The sequence below is a fragment of the Anopheles gambiae genome, chromosome 3 (assembly GCF_943734735.2).
Source record: "Anopheles gambiae chromosome 3, idAnoGambNW_F1_1, whole genome shotgun sequence".
Taxonomy (NCBI): Eukaryota; Metazoa; Arthropoda; class Insecta; order Diptera; family Culicidae; genus Anopheles; species Anopheles gambiae.
The window spans coordinates 24,400,661-24,423,659 of NC_064602.1; the positions used below are offsets into that span (position 1 = coordinate 24,400,661).

At 44.1% G+C, this 22,999-nt stretch overlaps 1 protein-coding gene across 3 annotated transcripts in view; it reads left to right on the plus strand.

The window, feature by feature from the left end:
* LOC1280008 (cyclic nucleotide-gated cation channel subunit A) overlaps positions 1–22,999 on the plus strand; it is a 103,963-nt gene that overhangs the window by 54,400 nt on the left and 26,564 nt on the right. The window contains exon 1 of one of the 3 annotated variants that reach the window (XM_061654149.1): positions 17,209–17,510. The exons of 1 other annotated variant lie outside the window; for it this stretch is intronic. The gene's annotated coding sequence lies outside the window, so the exon portion shown is untranslated. Of the gene's footprint in view, positions 1–17,208; positions 17,511–22,999 lie in introns of those variants that run through there. One more of the 3 variants, XM_061654148.1, reaches the window with a different exon arrangement.

Sequence of the window (22,999 nt, forward strand, 5' to 3'; positions counted from 1 at the left end):
AACCATATCAGTGTTCTGAAATTGATTTCATATAAGCTTGTGCATCATTGCTGGAATTTCACGTAACAATTGTCGGCAAACTTCATGGCAAATGTAGGTCGAATTCCAAAATTTAGTTATCAGACAAGATTAATTTACAAAAAGAGACTTAACTAATGGAAGAAATTGATATCAGAGCAAGCAAGCAATCAAGATTTTCTACGTAACCTCACTTGAAACACGTCTTTGTCCAATTTGTTAGATTCTTTTTTATCAAAGAAATGTAAAGCAAAGGATGCAGGCTAATATGTCTGCATTTTTGAAAGACTTTTTCAGCATCTTGGCCTCATTCGCCTGTTAAATCAAGAATTAAATCTAATCTTAAAATCTAACATTCTTCTATTACATATTTGCGTGTGAGGTCGTCATTAATATTCAGCGCAGCACAAATGTTGAAATTTATTCATACAACATTACTACACTTTGTATCACCTCTGTAAGACAAATATTTTAATATGTGTAAATAATCGCACAAACTAAATGAATGCTTCCTTGGCAATGGTCCGGTGGCAATCCAACTCCACACAAAACCCCAGCTGACAGTGGTAATCACTAATGAGCGATACATCGTACCCCACCCGTGCAGCATCGTTTAAATTTGCACATCGTGCTAAACGGTGTCTCCATTACGCGTGTGTGATTAATTTGCAACCGATTCAAGCTCACCTTATACCATACCCATACTGGCTGCGATAAAGACCGCCGTCCAAGACACCGTTTACGTGCAAACCGAAGGCTTTTCGGTTGGCGTGCAAGCGCGGTACTGCTGCGTTGCACTGCTCGGACCACCGCGGCTGTGATTGTGCAAGACAGCGACCAGGGTTGCGGCTAACACGCGCCGTGTTGGGTGGGGATTTTGTGCTTCGCCCGCCACATACAAATCTGTGTATGAAATGTTACCATACCGAGAGGTGATGGTACTCTGTTGCTTTTTTCCTCCACTCATTTAATGCAGCACATTCATCCAAACCTGCATCTGCCTTCTGCGCGCCGTTTCCTGTGAGTGTGATCCACCACCACCGCGTACCAAGAGCGGCACGTGCCTTCGCCACAAAAGAGCCCCCTAATGAAAAACATCAATTTGGTAAATTCAACGCGCGCTCTCGCGCACCGTGACCTCCTGCGAAAGTCCGGCCGACCGCGGGACGAGGCCGCGAGACCTCGATCGATTCGGGGGTTGCGTTCCTGATTAGGTTTTGACTGTCGCGTAATTGGTGCGCATGGAGCGCACGACCGCAAGCTTAACGGGGACAGGGTTATGGGGATGGGGACGTGTTTGGATTTGCAAATGCAAATTCCGTGCTGCATTTTGTCCTCCGGCCTGGGGCGGGTTGGTTGTTCGCCTGCAGCGCTGTTCAGTGGTGTTAATTTGCAAATGTCATCTGTGTGGCCAACACGATTGCACATGGCAGGCACGGGCGGGTGTACATGGGAGGCGTGATGTAAAATCAGTAGTTCAATGTACGCACGGTAAATCAAACGTCGAGCGTGAAAACAACTGCCGTTGGTGGAATCGCAAGAAAGAAAACAGGATTTTCACTACATCCCCTACTAATTTAAACTAATCGCAGATATCAATGGAACTGGCACGCAGCGAGAGGAAGGGTATGTGGATGTTTGATAAATAATCATTTGATTAATCTCTCTTGGGGACACCCGAACAAGTAGGTCATTTGCTTAGATTTATGTGTCCGATTTGATGATTTGTTTAATAACTGGGGCGGTGTTATAGATTTACCGTTTTTGGTGGTTTGCTGTCTCGCAGCGTATTACTGTCACTGTGCTTGCAAATTAGATTACAACTCCATTAAAATGAGTAAAATTGCACTCAACAGCTAATGGATGGCAAATATTAAATCCATGTTTAAACCCACTTTATCCAATTGTACTCAAATGTATCATGTAACTCTATATAAACTATAACTTACTTTTAAAATTTCATACAAAGTTACATATTTTGGTGACTTTTAGTTTTATAGCAGAATAAGTCGTTGTATTCCTCAATGCTTAAATAAGTTTTTGAAGTTGTACGTTAAACCTTTCGTCATATTATGGTTTTTTTATCTACATTGATTTAAACTATATCATCACCGACTTTAAAATTAAAACATTAAGCAAGCAAGGAATCATAAGTATTATTGAGTTGCGAATTATATCAGCTACTGCTGTGATTCCCCTTTCTAACATGCCAGCAAATGACGAGACAAAAAGCAACATTTTCACTATTTATTATATTTTAGAGTATTTGACCTATAAATGCTAGTAGTTAAAAACTATATGCCATATTCTCAGTACTTTCATTAAAACTGTCCTTTGCTAAAAAATTCCTCATAACACCATTAATCATAAACCACTTGTTATGTGCCGTAGGAATTTCAAATGTCCCTGTTACGTACATCGCTGCATATCACACTCGTCACGCTTAATTCGGCTCCATGGCGATTCCAAGAACCAAGGTTCGTTAATGAACAACATGAAAGCCTGTTGACGACATCCATTCGAAGGTCGATGCTTCGTTTCGTGCCGTGCTATCAGCGACCATAATGCATAATGAATGGCGCACGGTCGAAGCCCAGTCTCACGGCATTATTGCATGGGCACACAATGCGTATCCGCACGCCCCGTACTGTCATCATCATCACATTAGCGTTCGGTGTATGCAAAAACAAAGCAAGAAAAAAAAAGAGTAGAAGAAAAAGTACACACACTAAATGAAGCTCACCGAACCAGCTAAACCGTTGGCATGCAATTTAATGGGCATAAATTACGACGCTCTAGCGGCAGAGTAAATTTTCATCTTTACCGGCCGCACCATTGCCGCGTCGTATCATTCCTACGCGCAACCGGTTCCACCGGTACCATCCGTGTGAGGGTGGTGAAAACTTCATTTTGAAATATGTGTAATCATCATTTGTATTGGCTTATGATAATTTTCCACTCCAATTTTTCATCCCGGGCGCTCGCATATCGTACACCGCCCCCGCGGTACCGTTCGCGCTCCTACAACACAGCACTTCCCGTTTCAGGTGTTGACATAAACCGGAAAATAAATACGGAGAAGGAATTACCGTGTGTTGGAGCGTGTTGTTTTTTTTTTTCTTGACAACACCTAACCAATCCGGATCCATTGATCCGCATGCCATCCGCATAGGGCAAGCGTGTTGGGCGAACGACGACCGAGCGACGCGATCCCGTGGTGGCGTGATGGAAGGTGTGAACATAAATTTTCGTTATTAATGTTTCACTGATTTCCGATATTCCAGTTTACTCCCATCTTCACGGTTCAATACATTGTTGTAACATACTGTTAAGAGCAATCATTCATCTCGTTTTTTTTTTGGGATGGAAAGCGTTTGCTTGACTGTTTCGATACTCACTTACCTACTCACACACCGGCCCCCTTACTGCAGGAGCAAATAAACCGTCGCAAAAGTTGCCCTTTTTTACGATTTCCTTTAACACAGTCGTAAAATGAGATGCAATTGGCAAAACCGATGAACGATTTTCGAGCCATTCGTGCGTACTTTTAAAATTAGATTATAGCGTCTATGAAAATGCGATGTAAAAAGTTTATTCATTTTGCATATTAAAACTGTTCGTTACGCCGTACACGTTTTAACGATTATGTTTTTGTTATTTTGTTAGTTAAAGGGAATTAAAGATCGCTTGATTTTTTAATTGAGATTAACGAGTTATAGGAATCACTATTGCAAAATTGTATATAAACTAGCAAGTGTGTTTGATTCTTTGGAAAGCTTAAGGATGGTGGAAAAAGCTCTCTTCAATACCATTCCTCCCACTGTTTCCACTACACTACAGTTTATTAATGAAAATACACCATGAATGCGCATGCCCGACAACAGATCGACACACTCTTATCTGTGTTCGCGTTTTCCTTTGCCCGGTCCCGTTGCTAGGCGAGAAAAGTGAATGAAATAACGCAGTTGATGAATGAGATACACTTTGCAAATAGCCGGGACACAAATCATTCCGGTTTGAATTTTGCATACCAATTGGAGCGTTTGCTTGTTTGCCTTTGGAGAGCTATTCACTTCGTTAGTTGTGGTGCTATTTGACTTTGGAGTTTGCTGGTTGTTAGTTGAATTAGAGATTGATTTTTTTGGCTACTACTTCCTGTAAAAAAAAGGTTCATTAAAATTCATTTGTTTGCAGATTACATACCATACCATGGCAATAGATACAATGGAATACAATGTTTTTATATTGAGTGCATTGAACAAACATTCAACCATTCCTGTTTGATGAATGACCCATCACAATTTGTGGCACCGTCCACACAACACATTTGAGAGAAATGTCAGCGCAAATAAATTGTCATTCTTTTTTTGGTGTTCGTTCATTGTCTCGGTACTATCATGTTAAAATGAACCATTTATCTACAGTTCAGGACCGGAACACTGGGGCATTCAGGGAAAACATGACGTTCTGTTTTCGGTACGTTTTGCTCAACATGGGTTGCAATGATTGCGTACGTATCCGGTATGTATTTATTTAGCTAGAATTTGAAGAACAATAATGGAGGAAGTAAACAATACTTGACTTTTCTTGTAAATTGCATATCAAATTTCATTTTAACCAAAACGAAAAGTTCTTGTAAACAAAAAGAGAACAGAGTCGCTTAGGTTGGTACATATACACATTGTTTGCACCTGCAAAACAATATGTTTTCAAACCAACAGTGTTTATTGCAACACGATCCATTAACGTGCAATGTAATGGAAAAGTAAAGTGAACGTATCCTGTTCGCATGGACCTAAAGCACTGCGCAGCGATGTACAATATTTGACGCGTATTGTTTGCTTAATGTTTCATGTTGTTTATTGAAGCAAAGTTTGGTTCGTTTGGAAATGAATGTAAATCATAAATAGAAAACCTATTCTACGTTCTTTTACAGTGTTACAATTTCAAAACTTTTGCTAAAATAACAGTTTGCAAAGTACCAAAACAACTGCACGAACGAATGTGATTGATAGCACAAATGATGATTTGTAGAAACTCATAATGGCAAGTAATCAAATGCTTAAATTTTGAGTAAAACACGGCAAATCATTGAAGCCTGAAATGAGGGCGGTAGATTGATTGCCTTTCATTCGACGCAAATCGTAACGTCAGTATTTAAGCTTTTGTTATGCATGCTGCTGATGATAGCAATCATGCTGTTGTACCGTTGTTTCCGATACGTTTTAGGTGCTTCCTTACAAACTGTACAACAAATTGTACGATGTGTGAAGCGATTTCAAATGAACGATAGATAGATCAATTGCTTCATTCGTCAATTTGATGAGGCGTTCCGACAAACAATCGAACCGCATCGTTCAAACACGCTTAAACATAGCTCTTATCGTATGATGCTTCTATTCACATACATTGTCGAAAGAACACAAACGAACAAACACAGAAGTGATTCAGAAGCAGCTGAGAAAACTGTATGAGTTATATGTTAACATTCGTTTCATTTGTGAAATTGTCAATGAAGAGGTAATTATTTTATAAACCGAATCACCCATTACAAATGCTTTATTTAACAAGTTCAGTAGAAATTTATCTTTTTGCGTCTACGGTTAGTTGATGCAACGTTCTGCTTTGCTCTCAAAGAACAATTAACATGCCCACAGACATCCAGAAACGTATACCCCGCTCACAAAAACATTCTAACCGCATGGAGGGGCCTAACACAAAGCAGCTATAATTTTAAGCCCATAATATTCACACACCCTTTCAGATAGGAGCCTCCAGGCCGCACGATCTAAACTCATCCCCGGTCTTACGCTCGGGATGAGACGCAAAGCTTCTTTGAACGATAAATTGCGCTTCCGTTCCCCGTAGGTAACACGTCAAGTGAACCGGGCCAAGTCTGCAGGAAATTGTAGTCGTCGCTCTGTGCGTCCTCACTGCGATGCAACTTCAGCACACACACTCGCATACAACACACGTACAAACACGCCGTGTGACTTCTAGCGTTAAGAAGCTTATGGATGTGGGCCCATTCACGGAATTCAACCTGTTTGGGAAGCATATTTATGGTGAGCAGCACGCTAGCATCGCTAGACACCTCTCCGCAACGGTGCGAGCTGCGGCAGAGCGGTACCTGGGCCTTGATGGCTATTTCATTTCTATGGAACTCATTACAGCAGCTGCGAATGTACGTGCTTGTTGACTGATATATTCCCACTGCTAATGATGTCCTTTGCGCAGGATGTTTGTATACTTTTCTAATGAGTGAAGAGCGTCGTAAATTGTCGTCTCTATTAAAACTCTATTCAAATGTTGATTTTAGAGAATGAGATGACATTAGGTTTTAGAGGATATGAATGCTAATTTCGGTTAGCCGGATGGGTGCATAATTTAAGGAATAAATGTCTCGATATTTATCTTCTTAAAATTATATAAAAGATGAAATAGATCAAATTCGTAATGCTAAGCCTTTGGAATTCGTTTCTAGTTTCTAAAACACTCAATCAACCGTTTCTCCTGTCCAACGAACCGACCTGCTACCGCCCTCAAATTGAGTCACTTACACATCAAAGCTGTCAAAAGTAAGCGCGAAAACAAACATTCAATATCGGCAGCAGCAGCAGCAGGATGAGGATGATGATAAATAGTAATCGATTGTTCCATTCACACTTCACAGCCATCATCTCGGCACCATTCGTCAGCCAATGAGTTATCACTTTTCGTGCAGCAAGTGCAGCACTCGCTCCAAATGTTCACCAAAAATCCACTCTCGCTCTACCATCCCCTTACGCTACGGTGAATATAGAGATAATTTCACACACATACACATTCGGCAAGCAGCGCGAGATTGGCCAAGAACGTTTTCAAGTCTGTAAAGTCGATAAGAAGCCACCGGATGTTGGTTCCGGTGTGCCGGAAGCGTGACTTCCACTCATTCACAGCTGCCATTGAACCATCACAGTCACTATCAGGAGGGCTCATACTTCCCCGGTATCTCGGCCTGCCCTCAAGCCACCACCTTTTCCCCTATCCTCGAACCCCAAACGATGAAACGAAGCGAGCGAAGGCTCCCGTTTTGAAGGCGGGTGTGTAGTTGATCCGTTCTGATGAAGATTAATGTTTTCCCGTTTGTTTGCGTTCGATTTTGCACATTCCTTCAGTGCCAACGCTCGGGAGGAGGGCAGTGAACTTTCACCTCCCTGCCCCGAGCTGGCCCGTTGCCCTTTGCCCGCAGGTCTGGGGTAGGTCAGGGGTGCTTCATTTAACGGGGAGGCAAAAAGAAGCATAAGGATAATTCCATCGCAAACAGCACCTCTACAACCAGCCAAAGACTGCACTCTTCGCGCCAGATCTTCGCTCCAGAATATTTACCCACGGAACCGAACGTCGAACGAACGGACGAGAAATTCGATCGAGAATCAACTTGTCGATGAATTGTGCTATTTCCACTTTGGTGGGCATTCGCCGCGGACACGACACAGCCGTTTGGCATGTTTCTTGGAAAAACGCAAAACATTCACCGACCGACCGAATCGATTCCCCGATACGTCCTCGAGCGTTAATTGTGTGTCCTTAAGCGGCTGCAGGCAAATACACACCACACAGCACAGCCTCCGCTTGGCCGTGAGTGGGGACTGTTTCCCGGAAGGAGAACTGAAAGAAAGCTAAAAAAGAAACGCGTCCACTGCAAATCAATCCTCCCCTCCCCAGACGGAATCGGAATCGGATCTGATCTAACAGCGATTTCTGTTTGCAATGGTAAGCAATGGTTGTGTATGCTGTGTGCTTTTCCGATTGTGATCATTTGCGGTAAATAAACTCAACCTCCGAAATGTGCCCGGCGCCCGGCGGACACACCGCTCTTTTTTCGGGGCCTGGGACATTGATTTTTCGGGCGCCAGTGCGGCGCTCTCGGTTTCGCTCGCATGGGATCGCGCGGGCGGGCGGGCTGGCGCGCACGGGCGCTTTGGCGAGACGAACGGGTGGCTTGGGTCGCCCAAGCCCACCCCACACACTACTCGGTCCGAAATTGATTGACAACGGCTTGATGTGACTGCGGCTTTGCTGATGATGAATTTTCGTCGACTCGAGAGCTGTGTGGGCGCTGGGCTGTGGGCTCCCGAACGGCTGCCCGGAACTGTAGCCGCAGCAGTGGACAGGGTCGAGCGCTCGGACGTTCGGCGTTTTCATTTGCTTTCGGGATTGTTTCTTCCCAATTCCTGCAGAGATGTCGTTTAATCGTTATTTACACAAAACGTTTCATACTCGAACGTGTTTAAGTTTTCATTCAAGCTGTGCCTTGCTCTTCCTAATGCTGATGGCATTTTCGTTAAAAAGTCGTTAGTCAGCTTTAAGCTTTTCCCCCATCAAGTAACGTGTTTTTTTTTCAGCTCCATTTCCACCGACACTGACACTGCATTCCACAGCGCTACATTATTATCATTCCCTGCGGCCCGGCACTGATCTTTTGTTTGATAGACTCTCGACAAAGTGGAACACAGCAAGGAAGCATTGTCCCACCGATTTCCGTGTCCCAGCAGGGTGTCGGTGGAGAAATTCGAGACGAAAAAATTCCTTCGCGCGCGCGCACACTTTCAACCGTCCATCCAATCGTGCGGGGCTAAGCCTTTCTGTGACCAAAATTCTTGCTGACCAAAACGTGCCGGATGAAAAGTTGCCTCCCTGTCCATTGTCCGTTTGTATGTCCATCGTACTGCTTCGAACTGGTCGACGGATTTAGGTTGGACCGGACACATACTGCGCGATGAGCCGTGTCCAAAAACGGACACCGCCACCACACCGATAAATGGAAAGGTTTGAAATTGCAAGAAACCTGGACTGGAGAGCAGCAAGGCAAGGGGTGAAATATGTTGCAAAGAAAGCAAGCATAAAATATTATCCATCCATTTCGTTCTTTCTCCTATGCCCTACTGCAGACCTCGGACTCGGCTATCTAAAGGAACAAGAGGGAACAAACACACCACAGTAGCAGTAGCCATTCCACGACCACGGTACTCGTAAATCATTTCCAATTTAACCGCCTCAAACTCTCTCTCTCCCGCTGACGGGCATCCCACGATGGTTTCTCCTTAAAAATTCCTTTCCTTTATAGCGGACGTTTTAGTCAGGCGAAAAGTTTGAAAGCGTCTGAAAACAGTCTTGGGGGGGAAAAAAGCCACTGTCTAAAAGCTGTCATCCATTCCATGCCAGTTAGTGTCGTACGTAACATTTCTATTCTAAAAATCTTCATCATGTCTTTGTCTGCGTTCCCTGAAATTGGGAGGGGGGGAGGGAAGCTTTTTGGGGTGATCTCCTTTCCTGCTGCACACGGCCCTCATAAGATCAATTCACGCAAAGTTCTCTGTTTACCAGCAGTAAAGATGTCAACCGCGCGCGTCTGTCGTCTCGTCTCGTGCCACTAACCGCGCTACGCTTGATCCGGTTTGCGTACCATCGCGCTCCCGTTTGTGAAAGGGTTCGGTAGACCATCCGGTGTCCACATTGCTAGTTCTGTGGGGGTCGAGCTGGGGTCAAACGAGGTTTAAAAAAACCTTCCAAACCTCTGAGGTGGGTTAGTACGCCTCTGGTGAGGAAGGGGTATGATCTACAATTGCTGTCGGAGTTTGCGGTGCCAAAGCCCGAACGGTGCCAAACCGCGATGTACGCCAGTGGCTGAAGGGGCGGTAAGGGAGCAAAAATTATGATCGTTTTTAAGCCGAGGTTGTGTAGCAAACGGTTATTACGGAGCTCGTAGTATCCATTAGCTTCCGGCGGATTGTTGGCAAGCTTGACCCACATAAGTTTTCATATAGCCTGAGCAATGAGAATCTATTCCACCGAAGAATGGGAAGATTTGCTGTTAGCTTCAATTATGCTTAAGTTTTTGGTTGTAATTTGAGCTTTTGAGCTTTTTTTTACGGTAAATCTCTCTCCTACAGAATCAAAGTCATGTCTACCGTGTCAAAGTTGGAATTTAATTTTATTTGCAAATATATTTTGGCTTCTTTTCACAAAACTCTGCGGCAAAACCAATGTGCAGAGGTCGTTAAATTTCGAAGATTTCACGCTAGTAGATCTTACCGCTCAAAACGCTGTGCCTGGATTTAATTAATGAAACCAAACATGCGCCTCTGATGTATGAAAGAATCCCTAACAAACCTCACCGGAAACTTTTTCGATTGTCGGCAATCCCGTTCCGCGTACTTGGGTGCCACGGGAAGGCCCCCCGTGTAATTGAAGCGCTGTTTTTTCCAATCCGTCCTTCCCACTAGCATTTGCTTTTTACCGTGCTTCCCCGTAAATCAGCCCCCCCCCCCCCCTCGCCTCCGTTCCCGTGACGATTGTATTCGGAATTTTAAAAACTTTGCTCCTTTCAATTAGAACTTTTACCTTCGCCCGAAGAGCCGTTACCGTGGAGTACGTGTGCAAAACACAGTCTGTGCCTGGAGCGGCGCGAAAACCCCATCTGGAGCAGCGGCGTAAACCCTGGATTCAAGGGTCACATTTATTCAAATGGTGTCACGAGAATTGCTCTCGTTATCCGCAGCTGAGGGGAATGTTCACTGCATATGGTCGGTAGTAGAACACGGAGTAACCTCGGTAGCAACGCCACATATGAGAGCTGATTTGGAACAGCTGGCTCACAGTTATTTCTTTCACCTTGGCTGGCTCGGAGCAGTTGCAGCTTCGTAGAGAAATTGCGTAAAAAATGAGAAATGAATTTTGCATATTATTGTATGTCCTAAACGAATGACCTATCCGTAGCTCTGTTAAATTGGGAATTGAATTTATATTGTTTGTTTAGTTATTAGAAGTAACAAACAAACAAGCGGCACATTTCATCATCCAACCCTTTCATACCAATTTATCTCGTGGTTTTAGCTGATTCTGGTGAACCATTTGCGTTCTCTTCGCCGTAACAAAATGGGGTCTATTTTTCAATTTCAATCATTGTTCTTTTTATTTTCTCTCACTCTCTTGGCAGCCCCACCCCTCTTTTGCCAAGTGGGTCGCGACTGCTGTTTTTTTGCACCTAATGCTCGCCTGCAAATAAAAAAGCGCCACTAACCATTGCATATCACCTCGCTGGGAAAGTGAAGCGCTTCGTTGAAAAACCGCTACAGCGCGGAAAATGAATTTATAGCCGGACGGAAGCTGGGTTGTGTGTGGCGAGCGTTTGGTGAAGTGGTGCCGGGTGGCGCATAAAGCGTTGCGTTTCAGCAAAGCGCTTTTGCGTGAAACCGGGACGACTGCGGAGTCAAACGGGACGGCCAGGATGTTTTGTTATCCTGGCCTGCCGTTTCACGTCACAACACTCTCCCACGCACTCAAGGAAGCTTGCTGAATTGTGGAGCGAAAGGGGACTGGATGAATGCTCCGCCTCGGGGTTTTGTCATTTCTGGTCCGTTTCCCTTGGGTGCGGTTGCGTTGTTTTTACATCCTTCGGACGTTGATGTAAGCGGAGACATCACACATCTACCCACACACACACACAAATACAAATGCACACAGCCGTATAACACACACATACGAGCTCAATCCCAGCCTGCTGCTCACGTACGAATGCCAGTGTCAAGGCAACGGCTTTATTTGCATACAGTAGGAACACCCTTGCAGAGGAGTAGCACGTGCGACGGGGACGGGCACATTATTTCCATAATAATCGATGAGCACATTTTTCAGCTTCACGCGTAATAGGATTTTTCCGGACGAGAGCGTCTCCTTTCGGCGGAGGGGGTCATTTTTTTGTCTACGATCTTTGCTCAACTCGTTTCGATGTAACGCCCCTGCTTTACGGTATGTGCTTTACGATACCCATCTCAACCCCCGAATGCCAAAAGCCACTGATTCTTTGCGCCTGTGCTCGGTGCAGTAAATCAGACTTTAAGCAAGACCTAACTTCCTACACGGAAAAAGGGCTACGGAAAGATGAGTCTCAGTGTGATGGTGGGTGTATTAATTGGGGTTCGTTGTTAAGACGGACGGCTTTTTGTATGTGGGTTTTGAGGAACTATTAGTTACATTATTTTTAACTTAAAAACATATTCTTTTAAATTGTGTTTGGTTTTTTTAAATTTTATAAATTATAACACATTTTATAGATTGTAAAACTATTGCTACAGCTGTTACCGTTAAATCAATTTTTGACAGTGTTCATCAATTTTCACCTCTAAAGTCCGCGTTACAGCTCCAGTGGAATTGTGCGTGGAATTTTGGATTATTCTGATCTATTTAATTAAATATTAATCAGAATATGGCTTATCGTACACCAAAAGAGAGGAAATTCAATTCCCTAACTGTTTGGACAGCGAAACATATTGAAGTAAGAAATGAAATGCATTTCCTTCTCCCCGCTTTGTTCACGGTGAAAAAAATAATGCTCAGCGGGGAATCACAAGGAAATGCATTAAATTAATTATTTCAATATGTGTTACAGTTTTAATAGTTGGGAAATTTAATATCCTTTCTTTTGTTCTACGATAAGCTATTGTCTGATAAATATTTAATGAAATATATTTATTTATTTATTTATTTATTTATTTACCAACATATGTAACTTGCACTCTTGAGGCTATGACAAATACTTAAAACCTATCCTACATCTAAATCCTAAATTATTCTCCTAACATCTCCTTTGATCCAGTGTCGCCAAAATTGGAGATTATTATAATGTTTTCTTTAAATGCGTTGGTCGTTAAATTAAAATCAAAGTGATGGGACCATGTATTGAATTGCCTTGTCATAGCTAGTAACGGTTCGTTGTATCCATATAAGGTACGCCTGTTCTCACCGACAAGTAAGTTACGAGAGCGAAGAGGTCTCGATGGCGCGTCTTTTTCCATGTCGATCTCGATGGCGCGATGTTGAACTTCTGTAGTAAATAAGGGACGTCTAATTCGTTTTTTTTTTTATATTTTGGCTACAAACACACATTGGTTAAACTTAAAACGGTGTTCGAGCGTTTGTAGGTCAAGCAGAAGGCAGTGCGAGCAATAATTTGGCATGGTTGTAAGTCCTCTGAATTGGTTGCATTTTAAAGCAAGTCTTCTGAACATCCGTTGTATTGCCTCTATTCTATTAATCATCGTAGTGCAATTCGGGAACCAAAGAATTGAGCAATACTCCACGCACGAGCGCACAAGACCAGTAAACAACGACTTAAGACATAAGACATCATTACATTCACGGAATTGTCGAAAGATAATACCTAGCATCTTGTATGTCTTGTTAACAGTATTGTCAATATGTAAACGGAAATTTAAACTAGAATCTAGTATAATACCTAGATCACAGACTTCCTGGCGACGATCTAACACACTGCCTAACAAATCAGAATATATCAGAATAGCCCAAAATTTCACTTTCACTCAAGGACTAAAGCGACCTTAAGGGGGATCAATGGTTGACTCTAACGCACATATTTTTGTCTGTAAGTCAACAATTTGTATTTCTTTAAAAAATCTTTATAAATGTACAAGGCATTTGAGCAGATTTGTGAAAACTGTAATTTGGCGTAGCAAAAACACTATCATAACACTCTGCATAAACATAATAACTACGTACATTAAATTATATATCGTTAAATTTTGTAATTGCCTTACAGTCGAATGATTGATGCCTTAGAGCCTAAAATTGATACGCACTGTATACAATGGATGCTTTAGATACAAACTATAGTGGCAACGACTGTATTGCATTTTTTTAGCAGTACTTTTTGTTTTTATAGTATGTTCAGTAGATCTTTTAAGCAATATATTATCTATTTCTATTGATTTTTAGACAATTAATTGCGTTCCAAGAATAACATTGTTTCTTACACTGATTGATTGAGTAAAGGAAATACTTCAAACATCCACAGCAAACTATTTAACGATGCATTTGGCTAGCCGATGTAACAATGTCACATGTAACCTCGACATGATTTGTATCGCAACCATCTCAACACATAGTATTCAACACTGACATTTTGATTCGGTACGCCGCCAATCAATGACGGCAGTAAAATTTTATGGCAAATTGAACCGAAATTTATCGTCGCAAATTTGCACACAATCATCCATCGTACGGTGCCGGGTCCTTGAGCACACCGGATGCTCATTACTACAGTGTTTGAGACAGTTTTGTTTCGTGTTTTTGTGTTTTGCTTCCTTTTACGGAAATATGCTTCTGTGTGCCCTGTCGTGTTAACATAAATTCCAATGCAAATATCCATAAAGCAACAATTTGCCCGCTGTTGGCTGTTGGCAAGAAAAAACGCATGGTTCGGTCCGACAGTGCAACTAACTGGCCGCACGCCATCCGAACCACCGGGCTGTGTGTTTGTGCGCTGCATTCAAAGTGCAGTAATTTGCCGTCCAGTTTTTACGGCGGCCCTCCCCTCTCGGCGTAACACTGACCGCCGTCAATGCAATCGTGCATTTAACCGTCACTGGGGCGACTTCTTGGCCTAGGATGCGCGGCTACCCCTTGCTACTGCCCGTCTTACATCTGGAGGTCAAGCTTGTTTGCTGTGCGCGATGTACAACTGAGCGACTGGGTGAATAAATGTGTTTCCCTCGGCTTTACATGACACCACAACACGAATCGATCCCGGGGCCGGGTTAGTGGGTTGATGAATTTATAGACCGATTGCCATCACCATTGCATTCACGGACCTCGAACCGAGCACGACGACGAGCACACGACTCGAAGGTCCCGGACCGTGAAAAAAGGTAAACATTGACCAAACGGTAGCAAGGCGTGCCGCGGGTGTGTGCAAAAATAAAGCAGCTCAGCAGCGTGTCCGGCGAGGGAAACACCATTTCCCCTGGCGATCCTTGAATCGTGTCGAGAATGCGGTAATTGAACCTTATTCACAGAGGCTTTTCATCTCTTCCCGTCTACAGGGACGCAGGAGCAGCAAAACAAAACAAAAATCATCCCATCCCCCTCCCCATCACGGTGGCAGATAATTAACTTCCGGTCCATCTTTTTTTGGGCATTCGGTCCCACTCCGGTCGGATGGCGCCATCATGGGTTAGATGGTTTTGTATTTCACTGGCTTAATAACAACGCACCAAAAAGCACACAATCAGGCTCATCACGTCAAACGCCCCCGGGGGGTGGGTGGCCGTTACTATGGCGACAGCAGTCCCTTATGGTGAGATCGTCTGCTAGGAGCAATCAGGAGTGTTGGGGAAGAACGGTTGAACCCACTTAAAAGCTACCAGGACCCGGCTGGGTGTGGGCGAGAGTGAGACACAATGCCAAACACTCGGTCTCGGTGGCCTCGTTCTATTGCCGTCGTTGAAGTCATTCACTTTTAATTACTCCCACCGTTTTTGGTGGGCAGTCTCCGGTGTGTTTGTGTTCGTCCCTGTATTGTGGTGTGACGGGTGTGGCACCCGCTTTTGACCATTTTGATTCGCTACCTTTCGCCGTTGTTTTACGCCGTTCTTTGTGGACTTTCTTTGTGGTCTCACTTGGCGTGGTGGTGCGTTGGCGTGTCATTAAACTGCTTTGATGATGATTATTAATCGCAGCTTACTGCTGCGGTGGGTGTGTGCGTGTGTTTTATGTATCATTATTTTTTCTTTTCTATAATTTACAAAATTTAAAAAAAATAATAAAAAAAAACAAAAAATAAAACCACCAAGTGAGCAGTTTGTCTTGAATAATCCTTCCTGCTTACAGCGAATGTAGCGCTGCAAGGAATGCAAAGAAGGGCGCCGCAATCAACACACAACATGACAAATTAACACTTGTTTTGACACAAGCCCCAATCGACACCGCACAGCTGTCACGGTTATGTGTCAAAACAGGCAATTGGCGATAAGGCAGCACGGTCTACGCAGTACGGCTATTAATTGGAGTCCATAAATTAATTATCCGCCAATTTGCACCGTGGTGCACCGTGCTGCAACTGCACTCTGCACAAGTACCTGCACGCACTATCTCTCTCTCCTTACGCACGCTACCAGCCCACACACACACATACACCGGTTAACCCCGAGCTGAACAACATGAAGCAACCTGCATCGAGCGTCCGTCCGTCTGTTCGCTTGTTCATTCGAGCTGATTGGACGTTAAGTTTTATTACATCTTACCATTCCGAACCATCATTGGAGGGGGTGGGGTGGCAATTATTTGTCGAACATTGAAGGCGCTTCTGCTGCTGCTGCTGCTGTCACGACCGTTCTCGTGCTGTCTCATCTTTAATTCTAACCACCCGGTAGGGCAGGGTCGACAATTAAAACCACCACAAATACACCTCAAACACGGGAATCGACTGCTGCTACGTTTACTTTCTTCTGTCTGTATTCAACGATACCAAAGGCCAAAGCACACATACACCAAAATCCTTTGCGCGCCCAAAAGTATTGTCCGAAAGGAAGGCCAACGCGACCAACGCGGCTTCCGAAAGTCACGCGCCTCCACTGACATTCAATTATTTGCGCCGTATTATGTCAAAACGGAACGCAGTCACCGCAATTGACCTGCTGGTGGGTGGTAATAGGAAAAACGCGATCGTTTCTGACCACTTTTCCCTTCCCTCCTGCTCCATTCTCCTCTGGATTGTTGATTGTTGAATTTTGTCGTAAATATGTTTTGGCTCCATCTACTACGCCTTCGGACCGTTCCTATAATGATGATAGTGGTGGTTAATAATTGGTCGAAGGGTAAAGGTTCCAGAAAGAGAAAGAGAAAGAAAGAGAGAGAGAAGAGTCGGTCCCCTTTTCGATAAAGTCTTTTCGATTGAACTTCTGCTCCACCAACACCAGCTCAAGGCACCTGTTCGAATGCGCGAATAATAACGCACCTAACGATCGGATCCATCCTCCGTCCGTCACCAACATTACACCCCCCCCCCCTCTCTCACGCTCAAGGGCATCATCGGCAGGAAGCAGGTCGATTCGTTCACCCACCCACTACCAACCGAATAAGGAGGCGCAGGTGGTTGGCCGTTACTAATACCGCGACACGTTGAAGACGCTCGGCGCTACCGAAACTACGACTCGGCAAGAAGCGACAACAACGACGATCCAAAACAACGATAAAACCACCTATTCGGGTGGGGTTGGCAGGTGGGGGAGGAAGATTATTTGCTTAAACACTGCCCGCGGACCTCCGGACCCGGGCGCGCGCGATTGGCGATTCGATTGCGTCTGTCGCGCGGTGACGATTGCGCTCCGACGCCTGCGGGGAATGCAATTCATTAGTTTCACTTTCGGCGTGCACTTGAATGGATCACCTGCGCGCCCACCGCGGTGCGGTACGGTTCTATCGTAGCTGACGCGTTCGCTCTATACACGGCAGGCACGGATAAAACCGTGGTGACTACGACAAGCAGAAATACAACAACAAAAAAAACAACAACCCCCTAGTCATTACGGTCAAAGTGTTTGCGTGCTCTGGCGTCCTGGCGCGTACGATGCGCGGGGTGAATTTAATTGTTTAAAGTCAAGTTGACGGTTCGTCCTTTAAACTCGCTGTTGCGGGAGGGTGTAGTTTCAAGTGTACGATTGTGTAATTAATTTCTAAATTGATCGATAGTTGGTAGGCAACTTTAAAGCAAACTCGCATTGAAGTGTGTTGCTTGCCGTGGCTTGTGTGATGAAGTGTGATTAAATGAGAAGCATTAATAGAAGAAAGTACAATCAACTGCTACAACAAAACATGTGACCGATATGAAAAACAAAAGTGCCAACAAAAAATGCCTAAAAGTGTCCTAAAATGTCCTTTCAGCTCAGTGATTTATGATTAATCGTGTATGTTGCGTACACTAAGTGCTCGAAAGTTTTCAAGCATTAGCAAATATGTGCTGTGCTTTTTCATCCCCTTTCTACATTGTCTTGCGTAAAGTGTGAAATTGCAAGCAAGTGTTTCAATCGCAGGTCCTCCGTAGGCAAAAAAGATACAACAAAAAGGGGATGAACTTCATCCACACACGCCTAAAGTGTTCCTGGGGCTTCGTATTCAAAAAGTGTCACATTGTTGCTTGCTGGTTGCCTTTTAAGCTCGGTTGACATCCAAGAGCTGTCTAAGTGATAGTGATTTACGGGCGCGTTGCAACGCTTTTTTGCTCATGCTTTTCCCACGTTCTGTAGATGAAAATTGAAACATTTCTGCCAGCCGTCCGTACGAATGTGAATTGCAATCCGTTTTAAGCTAGTTCCTTTTTTCACACACTCAAAAAAAAAAAAGATCAAACCAGTGAAATGACGTGGCGACGTAGAAAAATCATTTACCAGAGCAACTTTCCCACCCAGGCAAGCGCGGGCGTGCTAGTTGTGTGCAGGGGATGAAAACGATTGCTCAAGTCGTTGTCCGACACACTGCGCACTGTGTTTCGCCGTATTTTGCTTAATGCCTGCCTCCTTCCATCCACGAAATGGGGAACAATGTTTCATTAATAATTGTTTCCAGCGCGGGCTAGCTTTAGCTGGAATAATCGCGCGCGGGCAGGCAGGGTCTATCGGCCACAGGTACAAACGCCGTCCCTTCCCAGCCCGTTGAAAGAAACACAATTTATGCTACCGTGCAATCTTCGGGCTACATTGGTCCATTGGTTGACAGTGGCAAACGGCACAGCAGGACAAGCCTTTCGGGGGGAGTTCGTTTTTTTTGTCGCCTTCTTCCCGGAAACAATTAAAATTTATGATCCTCCATGACAGTTTTTCTCCCTGGCAGAAATGAAAACTTATCTCTAGGTTTCCCGTCTCGTGTTCTTTTTTTTCTGTGTGTCTGAGTGTGCTATCGTTCTGCCCGTCTCTGCCGTTACTGTCACGTGAAAAAAGGGAAATAGAAGTGTACGGACACAGTCTACAGTCGCTTCGGACAGTTGCGTCGGATGATTTGTTGCTAATGAATTCTATCACTGGCCAATCTGGGATAAGGGGGAAACTGGCTAGGCTCTGGCTTAAGAACGCAGGGAATCGCTCGGAATCGTTCAACTTTGCAGGCGCCATTTCGGCTAGCACCGCGCCAAACAAAGTAAGACCGCTTCTGCTGTGTGTTCGTACATTACGAACTGCGATAAGCGTTCCGGTAAATTAAGCAAAATCGGAGCAAAAGGGTTAAGTTTTGCGCTGCATCTTGTGCAGCAAGTGACGGCGTAGAACGTTTAATGCACATGCATTTTGCAGAGCAAGAAAGTGAGAGCGGGAGAGAAAATGTATTAAAAAAGAACACACTATTTGGCAAGGGGTTTAAGAGACTGGCCGAACTGATCTTCTTGTCCGCAACATAGTTTTGACTTTATTACTTTTTTCCTTCCACTGAGACAAGCCGTGCTTACTCGAAAGTTCATGCTACAACATTCATAATCAGTTTAAAATCGAATCACGTACTCTGGTACGTACACCAACCGAGGGGGACGTACAGTGCGGAAACATTACGAGCGCCATCCGTGGTACAGGCAAGCGTACGATGCCGCCACTAATGTAGTCAAGATGTCTAAGTTGTAGGTCAATATTTGCGTCCAATAGATTGGGCAAATGTTTTCTTACCAGACAAAGTGCCGGAAGTGTGTCAGACATTGAATCTGGTTAAGCATTGTGTTGTGTAAGTGACTTGGTACTTGGTGCTCAATTAAGATAGTTTGAGACCGTGCTCAAATACCGTGTAGTTTGAAACAATTTGCACACACTAAACACTGTTTGCTGTTATGCGTATGTTGTCTAAGCAATCAAAGTTCAATGACTGACTATCTTGCCCTTAGGCTCATTAAAAAATATATCTCTCTTTATTGGGATGTCATTAAATGATTTATTAGCCACATACTGATGAGTGAAATTTCCTTTCAGCAAATGTTTCCTTTGTTTCCTTTGCACGCAATTAGTCCACCAAAATCAATCACCAACCTACAGCTTGGCAGAGAGACATTTTTGACCAAATATTTGCACCTCTGGGGCTTGTTTACATTTGCTTTCTTGCGCTCTATAACGCGAACGGCACGGTACGCAACCAGCAGCAGCAGCAACACACACCAGCGCGTGCTTGAGAAAAACGCGTTCATAGCAAGCAAGCCATGATTTATTGCGATTCGATCGCAAAAGTTGTAGCGGCCGGCGGCTTTTTCGGAAAGCAGCAGGTTAAAGGGAGTGGTAGAGTGTAAACGGGTGTGTAAATTTGAGCAATTCACAGAGATTAGGAAAGTAATTAATCAACGCTGAGAGCTTCGGCTGTTCAATCGGTATGCGTTGGTAAGAGTCTCTGTCCCTCCACCCCCCCATGTAACCCACACCTTCATGTCCATTGCCGGGATCCTTGGCGCTTCGGCCTCAGGGGTGAAAATCGTTTGTGGGAAATCCATCTTTTCTGCTCGACAAATAGCTCCACCGTAAGATGGATTGGTTAGTTTTCCCTGCGAGTATGATTGTGTCAACAGACCGCGTGTATCGTCCGTGGGCGGTGTGTAGGTGCGTGTGCGTGTGTGTGCCGATGCCTGCGGGCAGTTTCAAGGGGGCAATTTTTTCCTCCTTTTGACCCGACTGGCCCCATATATCGGGCCGGTCGGGCCGGTTCGGTTGCAAGATTATCTTCGCAGAATGATGGAATCGTTACCGGGAGAAAACAGCACAGCAAGGAAAGATTTGTGAGCGTGTGGGCTTTTCACCCGAATTGTTAACGATAATGTATGGCGGAATGTCACGGTGGCAGACCGGTTTTTCACACTGTTGTACTGCATACCGGAGCAGTGGAGCTTTTTTCCTGTCTGGGTTGTTGTTTTGGTTTAGAGAAAGTTGATGCTATCTTTTAGATGAATTTTATATTAGAATGTTTTATTAAAGAAAATAAACAAAATTGTTTTTTTTTTTGTTTGCTTCCAATGTTTTTATGGATTCTATTTTAATCTAACTAATCAATTTAATCGCCGTGGTACATGTAGAATCTTCTATAAAAAATATTGTTTTGATTGCTGAGTATTACAAATATTTTAAAATTATAGAAGCAAATTAATATTGTATTGTCTGAGCTGCAGGAAAATTTAAACAAACGCTACAGAAAAATAATCTTTCCAGTCAACAATTCTGCCCATTTCCATGGCCCAACCTTGTCCTCTTCAAACATCTTATCAGCAAAAAGCATTAGCAGAACAAGAAAGTGTGAATACAAACGACCACTGCAAACGAGACCAACGATACCACAATCAGATGCTGTGCTTCCTCAGAAGATAGCAAAAGCATCATCCATCCCCTCCGAGCACTGCACTCGACCTGTCGCAAATGGCGCAAATGTCTCAGCATCGCGGCAACCGGGCAGCTCGTAAAAATCTCGTCCCGCAGCACAATATTGTTAGTTGCTTAAAACTCATCGCAAACCGTAGCGAAACTCATCACCCAACCGTATGGCGGTGGCACTCTATTTTTTTCTTCCTCCATTCCTAATCACATTGCGAATGCTATTCATGTCTCACGGTTGACATTGGTTGGTGGTGGTACACGCAGACTGGCACTGGATGGTTTGAGTCTCCTAGCCCTTTCTAGCCCCATCCCGCGCGCCGGACGAGCGTGCAATGACAAAACAGGTATAAAATGATGAGTGCAAACGAGCAAAAGGTTCGTGGTCGTCGTGTTGGCGGAGGCTGAGTGGGTAAGACGCCAGCCCGTAACATAATGCAACGCAACATAAATTGACAATCTTACCTTGTCGACAACGACGTGCTCATGTCATTACGATATAGTGCTAGCGACGGTGGTGTTGGACGGTGAACATTGATCGTGCTTTGCTTGGTGGTATATAGCATTGATCGTGCCCGCGCACACTTTTGTCACTTCTGGATGTATTATAATGTTGTTGTATCGGACTGAACAATGGTTAATGTGTTTTACTCATATTTTTGCCATTCATTTGACTGGACTAAAGGCTACATAGAAACAAAAATATTACACAGAATTATACGACAAGTACACAGAATTATACGACAAGCTTTCTAATACCATATTTCAGATATCATCACCTTCATGAGCGCATTTTCGTTCGCTCATTTACTTGCGCTTGACATTTTGCTCTTAAAAGGATGAATTTTAAAAGGAAAAACTTCCGTTTTAAACTTCCGCAAGAAGTGGTACTCGTTATAAGGATACGTCCACTGCATTATTCTTCACACAAAATCCTTCAATACAAACCCTGTTCAATGTGTGTTAAATACAAATCGCGGCAAGTTGCCATGGGGTACATATTTCAAGCACGCTTCCCACGACCCGGTAACGGGATTTTACCACAAAACACTCACCCTGAATAAAGCAGGTAAATCGCCCGTCAGCAAAACCGTTGGACACTCTCGATAAAATATGATTGAAAATGAAAAATGCAATAAAATAAAACTTTACGGCCGTTTGATTTCACACAAAACGTCCATGATGGCGTTTCGATGGCCCGTTCCCTTGTACATCCTAGCTTCGCTCGTTGAAGATGTGCTCGTTGCGCGGTTACCGGTGACATTGAATGAATGTGCCTGCGCACGCTCCCATTTGCGTTATGTCCACGGAGATGATTTTTATGAACCGCGGATTAAGGACGGCTTCGTTTGTCCCATCTCTCACACTCTCTCCTTCTCTCCCTGCAAATGCAATGCGCACTGGTTTACCGCGTGGGTAGCAGAGGACGAGTTGGCCGCCTGTGTGCAAATAATGCTTTTTTAACTGCAAAATTCGCTACGCACTTCTGGATGAATGAAGAAGCGAAAGAGCAAAACGAACCAAACCAAACAACAACAAAAAGAAAGAGGTAAAATGATAAATAAACAGCAGCAACAACATGAAACGCTTCAGCACGGAAGCGGTTGAAGCATTCTCATGGTAATGTATTTTGATGTTGCTGTACCATCACGCCGCGTGGCGGTATCGGGGTTGCCGGGACAGGTTGACGGGAGCAACCGAACAACAAAGCGACACACAATACACCATTAGCCATTTGTGTCAATCTTAATGTTTATTGGTTGTGTTCCATCGACCATTCTTGTGCGCGCTCGAATGGTAGACGTGGCTGGTCTTATCATTCG